Here is a 23,538-nt window from a genome sequence, read left to right as displayed (position 1 = left end):
GGTGTTGAACAGAGACCTTAGCCTCGACCCAGGCTGGCATCTCTGCAGTCTGTGAGCAGGGAGAGGGAAACCAGCAGAAGCAGTAAAGCCTTGTGCATTCCACTGCTGAAGTTCACCTGGAAGGCACTTGGTGGGTGCCTCCACTGCACCTCTAACCAGGGCTGGACATGGCCCTCACATCCACTACACTCCACTCGGCAGGGTTGTGCAAGGCCACAGTTGCAGAGGCCAGGGACATCTGCGGTCTGGATTTTCCATGCCTTTGCATCTGGAGAATGGCATATATTTCTATTTATCTTTCATTACAACCACTTCTTCCCTGCAGGGTCACAAGCACCTCTCAGGTCAGTGTCACTCCTCAAGTCATGTTGGTCAGATCCTTTTTTCTAGTTACAGTTTCCATCATTCTATCCCTTTCATCGAAGGACTGGATCCATCAGGCCTGGTCAGGACCACAATCTGCAGCCACATGCCCAGCCAACGTAAAAAACTACCCCAGTCCCCACTGTCCTCAAAAGACTCAGGAGACTCCCAGGAACTGCCAGAAGGTCACTCCAGAAGAGACCTGGGAACTCATCCCAGTGTGCACAAGTCTTCCGCTGAGTGTGATCATTGGGTTAAAACATCCAAAGGGCCCGGTGCAGTGGTCACAGCCATAATGCCAGCTACTGGGAGGATGAGGCAGGAGGATCACATTTGAGGCCAGCCTGGATGACTCAGTGAGATCCTGTGTAGAAATTAAAGAGAAAAAAAGTCTGGTAGAGTGCCCCTGGGTTCCATACTCAGTACCACCAATGAACAAATACATGTATGCTTTGCAAACATCCATACACTGATGTGCCAAGAGCCAGCATCAGGGCTGAGTATGATCTCAGATGTGCCTGGGGAGGAAGTTGGTATCCAACGCCACCATGCCTGGCCCTGCTGCCTATCAGCTATAAGCTGAGCTTAGCTTCAATGAGTCTAGGATGGGGTTGGTATTGTCTTTATCTTGGCATTTGGCCTTGTCCTAGCTAAGTCTTAGACGTGGCGTGAGCTTTGGTTTTAGACTTGAGAAGACCTTTGGCCTTGTGTCCCATCCTGCTCTACACACAAATGCTTCTATATGTTCCTACATTTAACTTAAATCTTGGTATGTCCAAGTCTCTGAATGAGCCCACCAATACATGGGTACAACTGCTTGGTAGATGGTGCCTGTCAGTTCACTTGAACACCCAGGCAGAACAGCCTTGCAGGCAACAGGACAGGACCCAGATCCTCCTTGATCTTCTCCTGCCTGCATACTCACCTGGAGGGTGCTAGTGTACCACCCAAGGGCAGATGTGCCTGGGTTCTGGTACCTGTTCTGCCCCTGGTTGCTTGGGTACCACTGGCAAAATCACATCAACCCCCTGAGCATCCTGTGCCATTTGGAAACTGAGGTGATCATTGCCCCTTTACACACATGAGGCAGATGGTCCATGACATCAGGTGTGTCAAGCATCCTGACGGCCTCAGGGCAGAAAAGGTGCCCTCAACAGACAAAAACACTGTCCTTCCTGGAATTAGCATCAGGATAGAGCTGGGAGCTTCTCCCGCTCTTGCCTATTGTAGGTGCCCTCAAGTTGGTGCCCACACAAGTGGCCTCCCCTTCCACTGCCCTGCAGCTCCTGCCCCAACACTCATCACTTGCTCTTTGCTCCTCTTCTCCCCCTCTCCCCTTCCAAATTCCAAGACCTGTCTCCCACTGCTGCCTTGAGAACCCCCCAAAAGAGCCTCAGTTCCCCAACTCTTGGGTGGGTCCTTGGGCAGATTCCAGCCCTATAGCTCAGGGAGGGCCCAGCCCGACCAGGAGTGTGATGGTGCTGGCTCTGTGGTCATGTTCTGCTTGGGGCTGCTGGGAGAGTGGCACAGGGAGTGGCAGGCAGCAGAGCAGGGCTCTCTAGGTACTGGGCAAGTGGTCAAAGCAAAGCCCCCTGTGGGAAGGACTGCTGTCTAGCATCTAGCAAACATATAGACATTCCCTGAAGACCCAGCTAATGAACACACAGTATTCCACGAACACATACCTGTGGATAAATGCACACACCATCACAGTCAAAACTTCAGAACCAGTAATGTGCAGAAGCCAGGGAATCCTCGGCCTGAATCCATTCAACAGGTGGGTCTGTTCCTGCTTGCTCCCCGTGGCCTGCTCTGCAGCTGCACCACAGGCCTGTGCACTCTGTCCAGCTTCTGGGCTCCTTCACCTTTGCTCTTCATCACACAAGTGTTTTCTTTAGTCTGAAAGAAAATTTCCATATCATATTGCTCTGCACATTTCATGGGCACAACCTGCCTTACTGGATAAACACCCTGCTCCTGCCCCTTTGAAGTGCTTTACAATTTTTAAGTGGACAAGGGAGCAGAGCTTCTTATGATTGCTCCATCTGCATCACTAAACCTGAGGAATGCCAGCTTGAGGCTGGGTTTTGATATCTAAATTCTTCCTACTGGTTTATTGGGCATGTAGTGTATTTGGAAATGTCCATTTCAACTCATCCTCACTGGCACTTGGTATTTTCATTTTAAGAAAGGTTTTCTCCAATCAGGAGGTTGAGGTCTGACCTTCCCACTTGACTTTTATATGCGTTCCTATGTGCCATGTCCTAAGGTCTCACAAGGGTGGGTGGGTTTGCCTAACCCCTTAGTTTTCAGTGCATTCTTGTTCTACTGAAAGTCCCACTGATTGCTCTGAATAAAGGAAAGTATGATTTCCTTAAACTCTTGACTTCAGGTTTAGAGGACCTGTGCAGAGCCCAAGCCCAGCTCACACAACAGGTTTGATTTATTCAAGAGGAATGCAGGGAGAGGCTCCAGGAGAAGAGTAATTTGGAGAGGACAGAGGGCCAGGAAGAATCTGGGGAGGAGAGCAGCCCTGGATGCTGGAGGGGAGCAGGGAAGGCAGCTAGGTGGGATAAGCCTCCACAGTTGGGCTACAGGACAGACTGGTTGTGGCCCCAAACCCTGACATATCTGCTGCACCCTCCTCAGTGCTATTTGCATGTGTACATGTGGAAGGGAATGTGAGTACACGCCATGCATTGTCCTGAGCAGGGCTCGCTCTTCCACCTGTCATCCCTGCCTAAGCTGCAAAGACTCAGAAACTGAGGCTCCTGTGCCCTGCTCTTTTGTGAATCTCTACCAATTCTGGCTATCACCCATGCTCAGGACACACCTGACATGACCTGAGTCATGTTCAATTGCAAACACGGTGCTCTACTCCAGGTCCTTTCCTGACCATGCACAGCTCCAGTTGCAGGAGGCATCTACAACACTGAAATGGGCAACTGCCACATTTGTGAGCTGGTTTGTTGTTTTGTGCACTGTCTCAACTTAATGAAGGGACAGAGAAGTTATTTATGCAGGAATGATTATGTATTTAACTATTCCATTGTGAATAGCTACAAAACTACACTTCCAGTACTTGAGACTAGCATCCATTCCACAAAGAACACACAATTGTTCTGCAAAGTAGCACACTATACACATGTTCTGCTTGCTTAATTTTTCTTACTTATAAATGAAATTTATCAATCAGCATTCTTGTCAGAACTATAACTATCAGCCAGTAAACACTGTCAGCAATTTCTCAATTGAACCAGACATCACGGAGGTTCCATGGCAACTGTCAGCTGGCTACAGACACAGAGTCCTGCAGAAACTAAAGCATTCGGAGAGAGTCACTTGATGTGTGGAATCCACAATTGACAGAGATTCATTTTAAGTTCATTTTAAAGCAGGTGTCACACATCCTCTGTACCAGTGAAGTTATTAATGAGTGCACAAGTGCTCTTCAGAAAGCCTGCTGACCACCATTGACTGGAACCCCAGGTAGATTGCAGGGTGAAGGCCACTGGGGATAGAGGACTACAGGGCATGATGCACCACTGGGTGAGGCCCAGGACCCAAGCAGGGCCAAGGCCCATCCCACTCAGATCCTTTATCCACACACGCTACATCTAGAGTTCCATTCATCTCCTCAATGCTGCTCCTCCCACTGGGTACAGAACTCAGCATGATGAATATAACCCCAAAATGCTGGGACTAAAAATGGGGAAGAAGAAGACACACTCAATCCCCATGCTGGGTAAGAGTCCAGGTGACAGAGGAGGCAGACAATTAGGTTGAGACTGGCTATCATTGGACAGAATGAGAGCTGAGCAATGACAAGAGAGCCTGGGAGGAGGACAGAGCCCCTGATCTCTGTATTTCTCAGAGAACCATGGGAAGGAGGGAGCCTGTGCAGGAAGAAGCTCAGGGAGGGGTGGGTTCAGGAAATCTCTGCCTCAGGGCTTCTGAACCTCAGGACAGCCAGCTCTGGTAGTGTGGAAAGGCACCCTGCAGAAAGTCTGTCAGCAGTTGCAGATCTACTCACTGAATTAGCATAAAGAATACTTCAGGCAGGGCAGCCAATTATCTCCATGAATGATCATAAGCTGGGGAGATGAAGGACTACCACAGGTTTAGAGCACTCATGTGCCACACCAGAGGCAGCCAATAAATTCAAACTTCTAGCATCTTAAGAGACCAAAAGAAACCACAAAACAAGCTCTACAAGGGACAGTTGAGAAAGGAAATACTGAACAACAAAGATCAGCGAACTGGAGGAAAAACACCCACCATATTCTTATGAAGAAGTAACACTAGAGAGAGGGTGGTGCTCACCAGTAGATGACCAAGGACGAAATGCAATGAAGACAGTCTCGGGGGAGGCTTCAGGACTCGAAGAACCTGAGCACTGCTGAGAAAAGGAGCACACACCCAGAGGACCCAGAGGAGCCGAGCACTGGTGGGCAAAGGGTGCTTACCCACAGGAACCTAAAGACACTGAGCACTGCTGAGCAATGGACGCTCACCTGGAGAACACTAAAGAGACTGTATGCTGGAGAAGAAGGGGTGAAACTTAGGTTTCAGTACATGGAGTATTTTGGAGAATATCCCTCAGTGCAATGTCTCAGGTACCTCTATGATAGTGGGAAACTGTTCTTTGCCACTTTTCCCACTGTCCTCTGAAAGGGGGAATTGCTTCTGATCCAAAGGCCTCAGAGGGTCTTTATGTGGAACAAAGATAGTCTGCAGTGACAAGTCATAGAAGATCCAAACAACAGCTGGAAATCTGGTTGTCATCCACTGGTCGCAGGGACCTCAGAAATCCTGGGCATGTTTCAATCATCCATAACAACAGCCACATGAGCAAAGGTGTGGAAAAGATAGATAATAGGGAATGGATCAAGGTCTTCAGTGCTCTCAGAATTGAAATTCACTAATAATTTCCTTGTGGATTCAGGCTCTGTTGAGAAGCCTGTCTGAATGGCTGCACCAAAGGCCAAGCAAGGGATTTGGAAATTGGAACTATCCAGATTTCTCCAAATTTCCCCAGTAATGTTGATGTGGAGAGTCTTTTAAAGTCAAAGAGGTTGCCCTTGCATTGGAGGGAAGGCATTCACTCACATAGTTCTTTAAATGGGCCGGTGGCATAGGGCTCTGAGGAGACTAAGCACTGGGGTGAGGGGCACTCACCCAGAGAACTCAGAGAATCCAGAGCAGTGGAGGGACAGAGGTGCTGAGCAATAGCACCCAGAGGAGACTGAGCACTGGTGAGGGAGGGGCACCATCCACAGGCCCCAGAGGAGACTGAGCACTACTGGGTGAGGTGCTCTTACCTGCAGGCTGTAGTGCAGAATAAACAATAGGGGAGGGGCCCTCACAAAGAGAAGCTCCAGGAAAACTGGTGGGAGTGAGGTACACACACAAAGGACAGCGAGGACACTGGGGAATGGTGGGTGAGTGGCACTCACCCACAGGAACCAGGCAGACCCAACATAGCTGGGGAGAGGCACTCATTCACAGCAACTAGGGATGACTGAGCACCAAGCGGGGACTAGGGGTGCTCGCCCTCAACACTCAGGGGTGTCTGAGCCCTGGTGGGTGAGGGGCACCCCACAGGACCCACAGAAGGCTGAGAACTGCCGGACAAAGGAACCATGGAGACTGAGCACTGGTGGGAGAGGGGAGCTCACCCACAGGACTCAGGAGTCCTTGGAAACTTGTGCAGATTCCTCAGAACCATGTCTCAATTGCCTCAGTGATGATGGACAGTGGTGCTTTTTCACAGATCTCAGGAGGTCCTCCATAATGGTGGGAAATTGTCCTTTGCCACATTTCACACTGTCCTATTAAGGTGAGAATTGTTCCTCATCCAAAGATCCCAAGGTGTCTCTTCCCTGGAGAAAAGGTAATGCTTAGTGGCAAGTCACAGAAGATCCTGACAAGAGTTGGAAACTTGGCTATCACCCACTGGTCACAGGGACCTGAGCAATCCTGAACATGTTTCATTCATGTGTGAGAGCACAGCCACTTGAGCCAAAAGGTGTGGAAATGGTGATTAGTAAGTGATTGATCTAGGTCCTCAGTGCTGTTTGAATTGAGATCCACTAACAATTGTCTTGTGGTTGCAGGCTCTGTTGAGAAGCCTGTCTCTATAGCTACACCAATGGCCAAGCAAGGTTTTTAGAAAGAAGAGCTACACAGATTTCTCCAAGTTTCCTCAGTAGTGTGGATATGGACAGTATTCTAAGGCCAAAGACTGCCCAGCATAGGAGGGAAAGGCACTCACGAACAGAGTTAAGCCTTAAATGAGCCAGGTGATATAAGGCCCAGAGGAGACTAAGCACTGGACGGCAAGGGGCACTCACCCACAGGACCCAGAGGAGACTGAACACTGATAAGTGAAGAGCATTTACCCCAATGACCCCGAGGAGACTGAGCACTGCTGGGTGAGGGGTGCTCACCCACAGGCCCAGAGGAGTGTGATTAATAATGGGCAGGGGAAGATCACCCAGAGATCCCGTGGAGACTGGGCACTTGTGGGCAATGTGCATTCACCCACAGGACCCAGAGGAGACTGAGTACTGGTGGCCAATGTTCATTCCTCCACAAGATCCATAGGGACTGAGAAATTATTTAAATTTATGCAAAACTCATAAGGTACACTTTTTAATTTTCACACATATAACCTTATAAAATAAGAACTTTTTAATAAAGTTTATTAAACAAGTATATTTCCTTAGTTTTCTTTTCAAGCTGCATATTACCATAATGAAAACATTTGTTGGATAAAATTATAGAAAAGTACATTGTTTAAGGATTTATTTTTGTTTCCATGATTATAAGTAAAGCTAGTTATGAAGAAAAATTATTATCTTTGTATATGATTTGAAAGTATCTCAAAAATACTAGAGACATATATATATATATATGACACTGAGAATTAATTTATTTCTCCCCATCACAGGATTACTCCTGAAATTAGTAACTAAGGTGTACAAATTAAAGAGAATCCAAAATTGTCCTGAAACTTTCAAAAATGTTCATCCATATGCTTGACTCTTCTTGTTCAAAGACACAGGCCAAATTATGTACTGATGGCATCTGTTTTTCTTGAAAAGAATGGAGAGAAAATGGCAGGCATACAGAGCCTCATTGGTGTCCCCTAAATATTGAGGAGTAAGAACTGGAGGTAATGGTAAGACATGGGACAAATTAAGAACACTATTGTCTCTCATCACCAGCACTTCAAAATGATGATTTTAGAAGGCTAAGTGGAACGTGGTGGTGCCAATCTAAGGAAACAACAGCAAGCACATTGCTCTCTATTTGGCAATATCCCTATCCTGTGACTCAGTACAGGGTAAAAGGTGATGGTCCAGTGTTATTCTTTTCCATGTGGCTGAGAACAATAATCCTTTTTGTGAGCATATACCCATAATTACACGAACATAAAATTTATTAGGCAACTATTTGGAAGGTGATGTGGATCAAGAAATGAAAAGTAGGACAAACAGCGTATGTGGGAGATGATAAAAGAGGTCAACTTTGTGTGTATAAGAAAGCATCAAGTGAAAACATGTATTGAAACATCAGGATAAAAATTAGGATGTGCTGCAGAGATGTGGAGGTCAGTGACAGGAAAAATTGAAATGAAAAATTTGGTTTTCATCACTTGCAGGGGACAAGGAAGCTAATGACCAAGAATGGAAATCTAGACAATGACACAAGCAGCACACATCAAAAAAATGTAAGCTACAAATTCTATTTCTGAGGTCTGCAGTCTTAAACAGGTTCAATACTGACACATAGTGGAGCACAGACATATTCGGATTCCCCATTCTTCAATCTTTGACACCATAATAAGATTCCCCTTTCTTCATGGAATCATCACAGGAGTTAAATAATATCATGGATGTAAAGTTTATTGATAATTTGAAACACCAAGGAGGGAACAGTGATCCTTAGAGAGAGAGGTTAATAGCAGACTCTGGCCTCCTTGAAATACTTGAGGAAACAACACTTAGGGCCCTAAGAGGACTTTGTTTCCAGCAAGTACAAGCTAAGCTGCTATAAGAAAGCAAATATAATTTGCATTTAAATATAGATCAAGTAAAAAGGAATGGAAATGCATACATGAAAAGGAAAAAAAAGGAAAAAAGTTATGAGAATGATATGAACACTTGCTCAAAAACAGTTTTCTATTTAAGAATGAAAAGTTCAATTTAAAAGAGCGACCATTGACCTGACCTGAGTTGTTTGAATCTTAGCTTTGACCTAGGAGAACAAGCATTTAAAGTCAAATTTTGGTTTTCAAAAAGGAACACATGATAAATTAGTAGTTTAAGAGCTTCAGACAGAAATTCAAATTAAATTATTTAAATTATGCCTTCCATTGTCAGCTAGAAATAACTAACAGGAAACCTTCCCACCAGGTCATTGAGAACATATTTTACATCAGTACACACCTCTGTTTCAGTTTTTATTTACTGTAAAATTATTTCACTTGATCAGAAACATGGAAAGAAAAATCTGCAATAGTATTCAAATATCAAACTCAATGTTTATACTGGACAAAATTTGTACATATTTCAAGGGTTACCATGATACAGAGAATAGAATTGTCTTCTTACAAAAGACTCTTCTCAGGGCTCCCTTCATGTCTCTGTTCCTCAGACTGAAGATGTAGGGGCTCAGCATGAGAGTTACCATATCACAGCCTTATTAGATTTGTTAGTTGATGAACATAAATATTGACCAATAATGGCCCCATAGAATAGTGACACCACAGACAGGTGGGGCCCACTGATGAGAAGGCCTTGTGGGCACCACAAGAAGGAACCTTGAATATATGAAGGAGAACTTTCACACATAGGACAGGATGATCAGTAGGAATAGGATGACAATAATGAGTCCTCTCATGATGAATGTCTTCAACTCATTGACATGAGTGTCAGAGCAGACCAGCTTCAGCAAAGCAGAGATGTCACAGAAAATGTGTGGGATCATGCTGTCTGAACAGAAAGATAATCTGGCCAGGAACAGAGTGTGCAACATGGAAGGGAGCACGGTCAGCACCCACGACAGCACCACCAGGGAGAGAGAGAGCTCAGGGCTCATGACAGCAGTGCAGGGGAAAGCAGATGGTCACAGTGCTCATAAGCCATGGCCACAAGGAGAAAGATCTTGAAGTTTCCAAAAAGCTGGAAGAAGACATTTGAATCCGGCAGTCTTCAAAGGGAATGGATGAAAATTAACTCTGCTTTTTCTGTAGCAATTTTGGCACTGTGACAGAGGAAAAGCAGAAGTCAGAAAAAGACAAGATGCTGAGAACAAATATATGGTTGTGTGAAGACAGGAGTCCAGGTGAATGAGAATGACGATGAAGAGGTTCCTCAGGATGTGGCATGGCCAGGAACAGGGCACAGAACATGTTTTAGTGCTCTGACTGGATGGACAGACCCAGGAAGAGGAACTCTTGAGAATTTGGTTTCTTCCTGTCATGCTCTATCTCCTGTATATTTATGGGAAAATAACAGAATCCCTTAACAAGACAAAGAAATGAACACTGTTCTAATATCATACATTGTCTGATACTTGTTCTATAATAAATGATCTCATTTTCTGTACAATATTTGGAAGCATTAAAGCCCAAAAGTCTGTTCATTGTATAATCATTTGTGTCATTTCTTATTAATCTCCCTGTAAAATGTTTGAATATTTCATCCTTTCCTAACACTCTTATACACTAGCTTCTGAGACAAAATGCATTCATACCTGCCTGGCTGGTAATCCCAGGGAAACATAACTGGTTCTTGTTCCATCTGTATCTTATATGCTGATTTTTCTCAAGGACATTTTATGTGCTATATTCTTATAAATCTATACATACCCCCAAGAAAAACTCATACACTCCAATGTTGAGATCATCATTTAAAACTCACATGTAGGGGCTGGGGATTGAGTACAGTGATACAGTGCTTCTCTAATATACTCAAGACTCTGGGTTTGATCCCCAGCACTCCAAAAAATAAATTACAACATAAAATAAAAATCAGTTAGTAATCTACAAATCTCTGTGTCCCATAAACATTGTTTCCCTTCAGTGAATCAAAGGCTCCTTAAGCTGAACAGGTCCCTACCAAAACTCATCAGATTGCATTGCCTGGGTACCACCCTCCTCATCTACTCTCTCACGTTTTAGAAAAGGAAGGCAGCATAAGATCTGAAGTCTCTGAATTGTTTCATTCATTCTTTTACCTTACCATCAACTCCAGCATACCATGTCATATATATTCTACGCTGCATTCTCCTGCCAATTCATCCACTCCTGATCACAAGGCCACATTCCTAGTCCATGATGGAATCTTATCTCACCCATACTATTGAACAGTCTCTCAAGTAATGTCCCTCTTTCTATGCCTCAAAACCCTTCACCTTCAATATGCTTCATTCACATAGTAGTAGTCTTAAGTAGAAATTTGATTGACCCTTTCCTGATGAGTGCTTCAGAGGATTGGCATTGCTCTTAAGATAACATTCCTTTGAGGGCATGTTGCTTTATCACCTGACAAGTGTCTACATCCACTATCTCACCTGTCTCCACAGCGACACTTGCAATCCACTCTGCAGCAATGCTAGACTTAATGGCATCTCATACTCACTGTTCCTCCTACCTATCACTTTATCCATCTGTTCCCTCTTCACCCGGCTTATACACAATTACTTTCAGGCATATTACATGACATTTACTAAGCTACAACTCCCTTGTGTCCACACACTAGGTGAGTCCCACAGTAGTTTCCACATCATAATGTTCTCATGTAATATGGCTCATGTCCTGATCACAGATTGAGAGCTGACTTCTCACCAGGTTGTGAACTTCACGCAGGAAAGGCCATGTCTGCCTCACGCCTACAGCAGGGCAGGGCCTGGCATGGTGCCTGATGTGGCCAATGCTTCATCAATATTTGTTGGCTTTCCTTCAGGATGAGACCTGTCCCTTCAACTTTAAGGAAGTCAACTCCCCTTAAGTAGAATAACTGCTGCTTTCAACCTCCCAGAATACAAACTCTTTAGACCTCACCACCTAGCACCACATTTTGTCACTACATTTCCAACTTTTCACATATAGCCTTTCTGCTCATGGAAAAATTCCAGGGAACATCAGATGCCCCGCCCATTTCAGCAATACTGATGCCAATTAAGCATTCTTATACTTTAATACACAGGATGCCATCAAATCAATGTGATTAAAATAAATATGACAGCAGTATCTAAATTACTGTAAAAGAGGAAAGAAATCTAATTTTTAAAGCTCTCCTCTGAGTTCCTCCTCAAATATCTATACCATATGTGATAGTTAATTTTATATGTCAATTTTGCCAGGTCCTGAGGTCAAGTTTTCATCAAATATGACTTTTACATTGCCATGAAGATATTTTGTAATGTAATTAATATTTAACTGAATAGACTTTAAGAAAAGCAAATTACCTTCTATGTGATAAGCCTTGTATCATCAGTGGAAAAATTAGAGGAAAGACTATTCTACTGATCAAGAATTTGCCCCCAGGCAACTATATCTATGTTGAATGGACAAATGCTATTTGATAACCCAATGCTCATCAAAATGGATGAGAGGGTCTTACCAAAGGGAGACTTTTTCCCTCCTTAATGTCCACAGCAACTTCCCCATGGACTTGGTGGTATTGGCATGGGTTAGGACAAGGAGGGCAGCCTACTGATGCCACTCACCTGAACAAAAACATTGCAATGAAAAACACAGGGTCTGTAGGCATGGAGGGACCCTTTGGTCTTAGTATGGAAAACAGGACTATATGGATCTGGGATGAACATGGACCAAATAAATGAAATACAAAGTAATGTACTGAGGAGAGAAGAGATCACCGCAAAGCAAGGAGGAGATGGAGATGGAGGCAGCATCCCTGAGATGGAAAGGGACATTGACTGCATTGAGGGTGCTGGCATGGAGTTCATATGCATAGACCTGGAACATGGAATGAATCAAGTGGGCTGTGAGATCCAGTGCATGGCCTGGTCATGGACTCATGGGCTCTGACACTGAGCACATGGGTCTATGGGCCTCGACCACATGGTCCCCAGAATCAAGTGCATGGGCCAGACCATGGAGTGTGCTGAGTGCATTGGTGCCACCACGGGTTTCAGTGTGAAGTGCATGACTGCTCCCATCAACCATATGGACCCAACAATTGAGCACATGGGCTCTGTGATAGATCACATGTCTACCAGCCTGCAGTGAATAGGACTTAACAACCTGGAGCATATGGGGCTGGAGCACATGGGAGCCAACAGTCTTGAGCACATGGGCCTGGAGAGAATGGGTGCGAACAACCTTGAACACATGGTCCTAATCATGGGTCTAGCCCTGGGTGCTGATATTGACCACAATGATCTGGCCACGGGGGGGGGGGCGGGGGTAGGTGGTGGTGCCAGCTTTGACCACACCATTGAAATGGAACATGTCAACTTTGGAGGAAGCTTCATGGCTTCCTTTGGCAGAGCTGGAGGCCATGCTTCTGGGTGACTAGAAAGGCCTGTCAGATACTTGTGAGCAATCTCCCATTTGATTTTACGTGGAATATGCTGAAGGACAAATTCAAAGAATGTGGCCATGTGCTCTATGACAATATCAAATGGAGAATGGGAAGTCCAAGGGGTGCAGTGTTTTTAAGTTTCAGTCACCACAGTCGGCTGAAGGAGCCTGCTGGATAATGAATGGCATGAAGCTCAGTGGCTGAGAAATTGATGTTCAAATTCATAGAAACACTTAAGCAGTTGCCTTTTTCTAAAACATCAATAACAGACCTCTGAATTTGTATTTTCTCTTGCTATCCATTTTAATTTGTTAGCTAGTTATATAAATATGTTTAAAAATTTTAGCTGCTTTTGGGGTAATTTGAATTAATTTTTTAATAACAGGGGTTCCACTTGACTGTTTGTGTTGAGATTGTGATAATGCATAATTTTTTTTGTACTTCTGGCATCTTGTTGACACTGAATATAGTTTGATAATAAATACCGGTTCCTGGGGAAAAAAAAAAGATTTTGGTACTCAAACGACTTTGTCCCCCTAAAGAATTCTGCCTCCAGAATGCTCTGCATTCAAAAGTGTAACATCCATCCTTTCCTGGGCTACAGTTTGCTGTTTTCCACTGCAGATTGTGAATTTAGAAATACTCAATATCATATGCACTAGGTTCTTAAATTTGAATACATAATCATACACATATCCATCCTAATAATTCTTCTAGTTGGTCCTGACTAATAACCCCCCCCCCATGTCAAAAAGCTGTCAAGGAAAGCAGAAGAGGAGCATTAGCAGATGTGGAAAGCCATTTTGCTAAGATGAAAATGAATGAGTACAACTGCTGGTAACTTCACCCTGCTGATGGTGTTCCACACTGCCACATTAACAGTATGTGCCCTTGAATATCAGGTGTTGGCATTAAAGTGGGAAGAAACATGTAGATCATGCACCAGGTGTCTCACAATTCTGAATTCCCTGACGAGTGAGTGCAATGATCTCGTGTGTAAGGAGTATATACAGGAATCACAAACCACAGACATCATCTGCCAATGTCACTGCTGATAGCCCAATGAACTTCTAAAAGCTGTTAAATCCATAGTTCTCAACCTGAACTGCACATAACAATCACCCAAAGCAGTGTTTCTAAAATTTAATATGCATGCACATCACCTGGGGATTCTGTTAAAAACCTAGTCTGGTTCTATAGTCACTTCTACATTTTAAATGAACACCAAGGTGATGTCAGTAGTGTTTTCAATGAACTGCACTTCAGTATCAAACACATATTGTCATTAGAAATGTAGGTTAGTGAGCCCCTTCAGATAAATTTAATCATGACCTATGACAGAAGGATTATGCAAAGTTTTTTAAACTCCACAAGTGAATGTAAACAAAAGAATGTTCAAGAATTATTACAGCACTGAACCCTTATTCATAAGACATTTTTCACGTGAAAATGATACAATCATTTCAAGTACATTGCACAATGTTATAGTAATCAATATTATTAATAAAACATGAATATACTGAACACTAATCGAATTATTTAAACCATGTGAAAAAGTCTTGGAAGGTTAAAAGATGGGGAAAAAAAGATGAAAAAAGGAAACTTAAAAACCTGAAAAATTATTCTGCTGAACATCATACAACCTGGGAATTTACGACAATCACATTCAAAAGACAGACAAGAACTCATACACCCACCTACCAACTCACCCAGGGTGGTTGATTGTGACACCAGGGACCTGACCTGCTCCCGTTTATTCATTAGAGGCACAGGAAGTTATGGCCTCTGTAGTCTTCACATAACTGCAACATCCCTTCTCATTCTTCCCCTTCTACACACAAGAGACCAAGGATCTCTGCATCCCAGAGGAATACTGATGCTGGAAGAAGTAATGGAAGACAAAATTTTTCAGGACCTCTCACAGATTAATTCTCCCAGAGTCCTGAAGTGGTGACTTATGACAACCTCAGTTCACATCTGTTCCCCCATCCTTTGGGGGAAGAGGAAGATGCTGAGCAGCTCAAGGCACATGCTTTCTTTTTTTAAAAAAATTTACCATTTATTAATTCAAAAAAATCTGGGTGCTGGTATGTGGAGGACAATAACCTAGTGTCAGCAACCAACGTCCCTATAAGACACATGCTTTCTTGTTGCCTGTGTAGGGAAGGGGCAGGAGATCTGTGGGCTGCAGCCTACATTTCAGAAACTGAAGGTGGATGGCTACAGAAACCAGCAAGATCATCAGGGATGACATTGTGAGTGTTCCATAATATCTTAGGAGTCTAAGAGTTTAGGCTTTATCCTTTGGAAAAACCACCCGTGGACTTCAGGAGAATAACATGTAATGCCAGTTTCAGAAATATTACAAGGATGGCAGAACCTTTTATTACTTCCCATCTTCTTGTCCACGTCCTGAGGAAAGGAAGAAATGTATTTAACAAGGATCAGACTGCTATGATTAAAACACATGAAGATATACAGATATCAGAAGAATAAGAAAAACTGAACTCCCCAGACCATTTCCAATCAATCCTTCCTTACACAGTGTTAAAAAATTGACTTTGCACCACATTTGCCTCATTTTTTATGAAATCCTTAAGAGCATCCAGAACAATCATCATCCCTTCCTCCATCTATTATTATGTCACTTCCTAATGCCAAGAGAATTCTCTTCCAGCATTTGACTGAGAAACCAGGTTTGGCATATAAAATTCAACTTCTCAAAATCCACTCCTCATTGGTCATCATGAGTTGGAGGATCTTCACATAAGGACATACTGAAAACTTCCTTCGTAGGTACCTGCATCCTTATTGGTGTTGCCTATATTGGGTTTTATAGTTTTCATTAATGTTTGCTAACAGACTTGGAAATATGTACTGCCACCCAAACTCTTCACAGGTTTTCAAATACCAGTTGTGCAGAGTAACCAAGTTTCCCCTTGGTGATCAATATCAACTACCCCATGCACAGGAGCAGCCCTGGTGTTCATACATTAGCTTACACATGAATCAGAAAATGACCAAATAATAGTCTAAGGGATTGTTATGCCCATTGGAAGAAGAGAATATCCTTTAAGAACTACACACTTTTGGTGCCTCTTATTCCAGTTCATGTTGCAGTGATCTCAAATGACTTTAGTGGCTAAACGTGAAAGCACTGCATATCTGTTTCATCTGCACCCTGGCTTTTTGCTTTGGGACATCTCGAACTTCACAGTGTAGGATGTCACAGGCATCTCCTCAGTACTCACGGAAACATTAAGATCGATGATCCATTATCTATTAATTGTGTACAGAGTGGAGGTGTGAACTAAAATTTAAAAATTGTGAATACAGAAATCCAATTTTTCCCTCACCATTTATTAAACGATCCAATGTACTAGCTTTCTACAAGTACAATAAAATATCTAGCACAGTCAACTTACAAGCAGGTTCATTTAGCTCACAGTTTGAGGGGTTCAAATGACAAATGGCCACCTTGGCCAGGTCAGCCTTGCATTATCACTTCATGTTGCAGGATAGGAATGGCAGGACACATAGAGAGGAAGGATCACATCTCCAACTAGAATGGAGAGTTCCAGGATCCTTTTCAAAGTCATCCACAATGATCTGAGGACTTTCCAGAAGGTCCTGCTACTTAACCATAGCAACTCTGAATACTGTAATCCTGAATCTAGACCTTTACATATGGACCCTTGGGGGTCAGTCAACATTAAAACAATAGTAAATTATGCAGAAGAAAAATATTAACAACATCTACTCATAAAACAAACAAAACAATATACTGTATCAAATGTTGTCTTAGTCATCTCTCTATTTCCCTCTCTCCCTAAATCTTAGTGTACTCTATTCATTCTTTTTCCTGTCACACTGTATCATGATAAAATTCCTACAGGGAGAGATGACGTGAGGTGAATGACACAGGCTTTGTTACAGAGCATTAGCTACATAATATAATGCTTACTTGAAGGTTCACTTGAAACTTCCCAAGTTAAGTTTCACTCTGTAAGGTTTACTCATTGTACAGCAAGGCAAAAACATGCAATCTCATGCCTTGTATAAACTGTTACACTCCTAAGATATTTCAGATCATTCACAGTCTAGTACTTGATTTATTTTTATGGATCATTCTACCATTTTTCTTCAAGTCCCCAATGTAGGCTCCACCAGCACAAGATTCCTGTCCATGCCCTAAATGGGCAATGACTGATCATTCATCTCTCGACTCTCCACTCCATCCCCTTCTTTTCCCAAAGTAGAGTCAGGTGTGATCAGTGGCTGTAATCAGTCACCATAGAGGACTGTGAGACTGAGAATTTGTCTTAAAAAGGCCCTGGATAATTACTTTGTGCTTAATAAGTTATGCCCAAGTCTGGATTTCCCTGGGATGCAGAGCCTGTCAGGCCCATAGATGGCTAGAAGGTGAGACATGAAAAGGTATGGCATAGATATCTATGTGATGACTACAGAGGATGTTACTTCATATGCTTATAATGAATAAAGGAGAGCAGGATCTTGGGTCGGGGACTGGGACTTGACCCTCAGACACCCTGGTTAATTTGTCTGCATGTAAAATGATCCAGTACCTTTCCAACCTGAGGGTCATGATTTGTCAAGTTGTATGATGTTCTGCAAGGTCATTTTTCAGGTATGATAACTTTCCTGTTTTCCACTGATCTGCTTTCCAAGATGTTGCCAGGGTACAGAATATTTTGATAAATGTTCATCACTTATAATACTTTTTGTTGAAAACACTGTTCATTAACATTACTTACTGGGCGGTGAATCCTCAAAGATCACAGCATTTTGACATAACAAGCCTATAAGGTAGGGTTCAGTACAATAACAATTCTTAAACTTTCTTTGATTTACATTTTCCTGAGGAACTTTAGAAAGATTTTCACAGGTCATTTCTCAGAGATTCCAAGTAAACTATTTGAATGGACGCAGCAATCTTCATTTAATTACAATGTGCGTATATGCTACTCATGTGCAGTCCAGTGATCACAGTGTTGACACCACTTCTTGTGTTTCTGAGCTACAAAAACAGAATGAATGTCTTAATGATAATCTGCATGTATGTTACATTTACAAATTTTGTCCTACTTAATTCTTATGTGCAGTACAGAATGAGAATAATAGATTTAATGGCTAAAGAAGATAGGAAGTTCAGTGAATTATGAAAATATCTTTAGATGATTTCTCTGGTTTTGTGATCCCTGTACATGTTCTTGACACAAAGATAGTCCCACAAACTCAAAAGGTGAGCAAAAGTCTGAGAAACCAGGAACATGGTTTTCTCCACATTTCTTCCTACTATGATATAAACACATGGTGTCCATATGTATAAACTGTTAATGCACTTGTGTTAAACACCATCATCAGCTGGTGAACATCCCAGCAGAATTCATTTAAATCATTCTAGTGAATGATCTCACCTCTCTTAATGCTCCTCCTCTGCATTTTTGACGGTTTTTAGACATACTGGTTTATTTTTGTACTTAGGATTGAACCCAGGGGAGCTCAACCACTGTGCTACATCCTCAGCTCTTTTTTATATTTTATAGAGACAGGATCTCACTGAGTTACTTAGTGCCTCACTAAGTTGCAGAGGCTGGCTTTGAACTTGCGATCCTCCTATCTCAGCCTCCCAAGCTGCTGGGGTTACAGGCAAACTGCATAGTATCCCCAACACACTGGACTTCATGAGTCGGCATTATTCAAAAGAAAGCTGTGTGTGTGTGTGTGTGTGTGTGTGTGTGTGTCTGTGTTTGAGATTTATTTTGAGGATATAGCCCACAGAATACTACAACCATTAGGTAGGCCTATAAGGCCTATAAGGTAGGCTTCAACACAATAACAATTCTTAACGTTTCTTTAGTTTACATTTTCTAAAATCTACAGGGCAGTACTGTCTACTGGAGTTCCTGGAAGAGTAGATAGTACAGTCTTGAGACCACAGTATTCTGGAGATAGAATTCTTCCTCTTATGGAGTGGGAAGTCTTTTAAGACCATCTACTGACAGTAGCAAAGCTCATCACATTTTGGGGTGGACAATCTACTTCACTCAAAATATACTGATTTAAATTTCAATATATTATAAAACACCTTCATACCAACAATCAGAACTGGTATTTTACAAAAGCCTGATGCCAGAATCTAGCCGTGTTGACACATAAAATTAATCATCATAAGTGATATGGAGATCTGAGGAGGAACTCATTGGAGAGCTTGAAAAAAATTCAACATGATCTGCTTTCTCCTAGTTTCTAAAATGCTCACCATACTATTTTATCTCACATCAATATTCCTGAATTTGTGTGGATTAATATATAAAGATGGAGAACCAAGATGGTGGACTAGAGGGTGACTGCATCTCATGTCACTCTAGAACTCAGGATTCAAGAAGAGGAGGTATTGAGAGACTCAGGACCAACTCAGAGTCACTGGGTGAGTCTTTCCCAGTGGGCGAGGCTTGGCCAGGGAAGCAGACCCGGACAGCAGGTGGCTTCATGGAGCAAGGGATGGGCAGCAAGAGGCTTCCATGAACAGCCAGTCTCCCCCTTCTGCACACAGCCAGCCCCCACCCACAGACCCAGCATTGGGCCTGCACAGTGGGCAGCTTCTTGGACTAGGGCCAGGCTTCCCAGAGCAGCCAGGCTCCCTCTGGCGGCAGGCCCGGTCCACAGGCAGCTTCTCTGAACAGGACCCCCCAGTGAGAGGCTTTCATACACAGTCAGCCTCCACCCTATAACCCAGTGGTGGGCCCCGACAGCAGGCAGCTTCTTGGAGCAGGGACGGCCAGCAAGAGGCTTCCAAGCACAACTAGTCTTCCCTGGCCAGGGCATCAGGTCGGACACTGGCCCAGACCAGCCATGCCTCAGCCTGCAGTCTAGTTCCCCTTTGGCAGACCATCAGTCAACAAGTGGAGGCGCCTCTGCCCACTAGCAGAGAATATGCCCCACCTGAATGCCACCACCCCTAGTGGGGCAGCTTTCTTGGGGAGCACTGCATTATCAAGTTCCTCCAACACTTCAGGCTACTGAAGTCTAGGAGGTGATATACTGGAAATACACAGGGATGCTATAAGCCAGTAGAGGAAATCTGTAATATCTCAGAGTTCCACTGATACCTGACCAATATGAGAAAACAAGGGAAGAAAATGTCCCAAACAAACCTTGATGCTACAGCAATAAAATCCAATGACAGCATGGCAGAAGAAATGTCAGAAAGGGAGCTCATATTGTACATAATTAAAATGAACAGAGAAGCACATGATGATATGAAAGAGCAAATGCAGGCATTGAATAAGCACACCAATCAACAGTTAAAAGTGCAAATATGGGAAGCAAAAGATCATTTCAAGAGACTTAGAGATACTGAAAAAAAAAAAAAAAACCCAGATATCCTTGAAATGAAGGAAACAATAAACCAAATTAAAAACTCCACAGAAAGCAAAATCAATAGGATAGAACAACTGGAAGAAAGAACATCAGACATTGAAGACAAAATATTTAATCTTGAAAACAAAGTTGACCAAACACAGAAGATGGTAAGAAATCATAAACAGAATCTACAAGAATTATGGGATATCACGAAAAGGCCAAATTTAAGAATTATTGGGGAGACGTCACTTGGTTGCGCCGAGTAAGGTCGCTGCTTACCAGTTGCTGGGAGGAGGCTAAAGGTGAGTTGCTGGGTCAGGATCATGCCTCACAGGGAGAGATTTCCTGGGCAGCAGAGGCCAGTGGGCTTGGGTTAAAAGAAGCAAGGCAGATGGAAAATCTGGAGAGCAAGGAGGCCGGGGGTCAGTCAGCACCCAGACTGGCAGCATGACCGGTCAAATACCAGGAATTTCTAAAGTCAACCTTTTCACTCTGCCCAGTCTCTGGATGAAGCTCTTCCCAGGAGTAGAAGCTCAAAAGCAAAAATCTCAGGAAAATAAAGAGGACAAATGTGGACCCTTAGGAGATAATGAAGAGATGACCAGAGTATCTACAGACAAAAAACAGGATTACATAGATGACTTGCCAAGATGTTAGTGAAGTGAAGCAAAATCAAGATCCAGAACAGTGATTCACTGAAAAGATTCAGTCTTCTGGGAGTTGCAGTGAAGAAAACTGGTCTTGTGGTGGTGAAAAACATGAAAATTGTTGGTCTCCATTGTTCTAGTGAAGATCTATATGCTGGGCAAATTGCTCTTATTAAACATGGATCAAGGCTGAAAAACTGTGATCTTTATTTTTCCAGAAAACCATGTTCTGCCTGTTTGAAAATGATTGTAAATCCTGGAGTTAATCTAATTTCATATTGGCCTGCTGATCTAGAAATAAGTTTGCTTGCTGAGACTTCTAGTTCTGAAGATGCAAAATTAGATGCCAAAGCAGTGGAAAGACTAAAAAGTCAAACAGTCGGGCTCATGTGTGTGTCTTACTTCAACCTTTGGTGTGTTACATGGTGCAGTTTGTACAGGAGACTTCTTACAAATGTGACTTTATCCAAAAAATTACAAAGACAGTACCAGATGCTAACGTTGACTTTTATTCTGAATGTAAACAAGAAAGAATAAAAGAATATGGAATGATATTTTTGATTTCAAATGAAGAAATGCATAAGCAAATCCTGATGACCATAGACCTGGAGAACCTGTGTGAAAATCCATACTTTAGCAATCTGAGGCAAAACATGAAAGACCTTATCCTACTCTTGGCCACAGTAGCTTCCAGTGTGCCCAGCTTTAAACACTTTGGATTTTACTGTAGAAATCCAGAACAGATTAATGAAGTTCACAACGTTTGCCACAAGAACCTGCAAGGTACTGCATGGTTCAGGCCAGGTTATTGGCATATCAAACTGAGAATCATAAAACAGGAGTTAGAGCAGTCATTTGGGCAGAAGGGAAATCTAGAAGCTGTGATGGAACTGGAGCTATGTACTTCATAGGATGTGGCTATAATGCCTTTTCTGTTGGATCTGAGTATGCTGACTTCCCACACATGGATGACAAGCAGAAAGACAGAAATAAGGAAATTCAGATACATCATACATGCTGAACAAAATGTCTTGACATTTAGGTGTTAAGAAATAAAACAGAAGAAAGAAGCATGATTTTTGTGACAAAGTGCCTGTGTGATGAATGCGTACCTTTAATTATAGGTGCAGGCATAAAGCAAATCCATGCAGGGGATGTAGATGTTGGAAAAAAGGCAGACATCTTTTACATGAGGTTTGGGGAACTTGAGGGTGTTAACAAATTTACCTGGCAGCTGAATCCATCTGGAGCTTATGGTCTTGAACAAAACGAGCCAAGAAGGAGAGAAAATGGTGTGTGCTGAGTGCCCTGCTTGGGAGCGAGGAGCAGCACTGCAAGAAACTGTGTCTGGGAAAGCCCTCAGAGGACCTTTCCACGCTGCAATGACGGTCTCTGGAGTGGTTGATACACCTCTGAAATTCAGCCTTCTTAACTCAGAAAATGAGGATGGATTTCATGAATCATTGAAAAGTTTTTTAGGCTATGAATTATGTTGATGAAGACATTTTTATTCTACACTTATTTATGTATTTTTCAGGATATGAAATGTGTTTAATACTTTAATGATATCAATGCCATTACCAACAGGGATTGATTTCTGTTTATCTCAATTTCTGTTTGAAAGCCAGTTTCAAAGGGGCTGGCTCACTGGAGTCAAAAGGGAATTACATATCTTTTGAGAAGTATTAATTCCTTTGGATTACAAGGGTGACAGTAAATTGTACATGGAAATAAGTGACAATCTGTTCATCTTTTAAGAATCCATGTACAACTAACCAGAAGGGTCATGTTTATACTCAAATCTTTCTAGCATTCAAAAATTGCTTAATAAGTGTTCCATCCAGCGGAACCAGCACGGAGAAAGGAGGCACCACCAATCTTTAGTTGACCAGATTTACTGCGTCCTCCCTGTTTTTCTGCCTCCTTTGTTCTGCCACTATCTCCCTTCTTCTACCCTCTCCCTCTCTCCTCCCCCAGGCTCCTAGCTTATCAGCCAATTATAGCAAAGCTTTCCCTCATGCAGGAGAGCATGTAGAGGAATGTCAGCATAGCAATATATGAATCACGAGCTGTCCACATGCGGCACGATATTAGATATCCAATCCTAGAGCCTGGCGTTAACACGTCATAAGTCTCCAAGGAACTAGCAGGCAAGCAACCTTTTTGGGTACTTCCTTATTTTGGTAGCCAGTTCCCTATGGCTCACTGCCAGGCGCCATCTTGTCCAAGATGGCCCTCAACAAATAAGGATTGACTAAAGTCTCTGTTTTGAAAATATATTTTTAAAAATAGTAATCTCTTTGGCTGGAGGCAGAGCTCAGTGGTAAAGCACTGGCCAGCATGCACAAAGTCCTGGGATTTATCCCCAACACTGCATAAATAAATGCATGTTAGTTTATCCTAAAAAAAAAAAAAAAAAGAATTACTGGGATTGAGGAAGGCACAGAGAAACAAACCAAAGGAATGAACAACCTATTCAATGAAATAATATCAGAAAATTTTCAAATCTGAAGAATGAAATGGAAAATCAAGTACAAGAGGCTTATAGGAATCCAAATATACAAAATTACAACAGACCCACA

The 23,538-nt window shown here is 42.8% G+C and overlaps 2 pseudogenes; both read left to right on the top strand.

The window, feature by feature from the left end:
* LOC124979358 (heterogeneous nuclear ribonucleoprotein M-like) overlaps window positions 1-13,160 on the top strand; it is a 31,022-nt pseudogene extending 17,862 nt beyond the window's left edge.
* Window positions 13,161-19,468: 6,308 nt separating this feature from the next.
* LOC124979357 (cytidine and dCMP deaminase domain-containing protein 1-like) lies at window positions 19,469-22,342 on the top strand (annotated as a pseudogene).
* The last annotated feature ends 1,196 nt before the right edge of the window (window positions 22,343-23,538 follow it).

The sequence above is a fragment of the Sciurus carolinensis genome, chromosome 3 (assembly GCF_902686445.1).
Source record: "Sciurus carolinensis chromosome 3, mSciCar1.2, whole genome shotgun sequence".
NCBI lineage: Eukaryota > Metazoa > Chordata > Mammalia > Rodentia > Sciuridae > Sciurus > Sciurus carolinensis.
The sequence above is the reverse complement of the archived record's forward strand: the minus strand, read 5'-3'. Positions and strand labels throughout refer to the sequence as shown.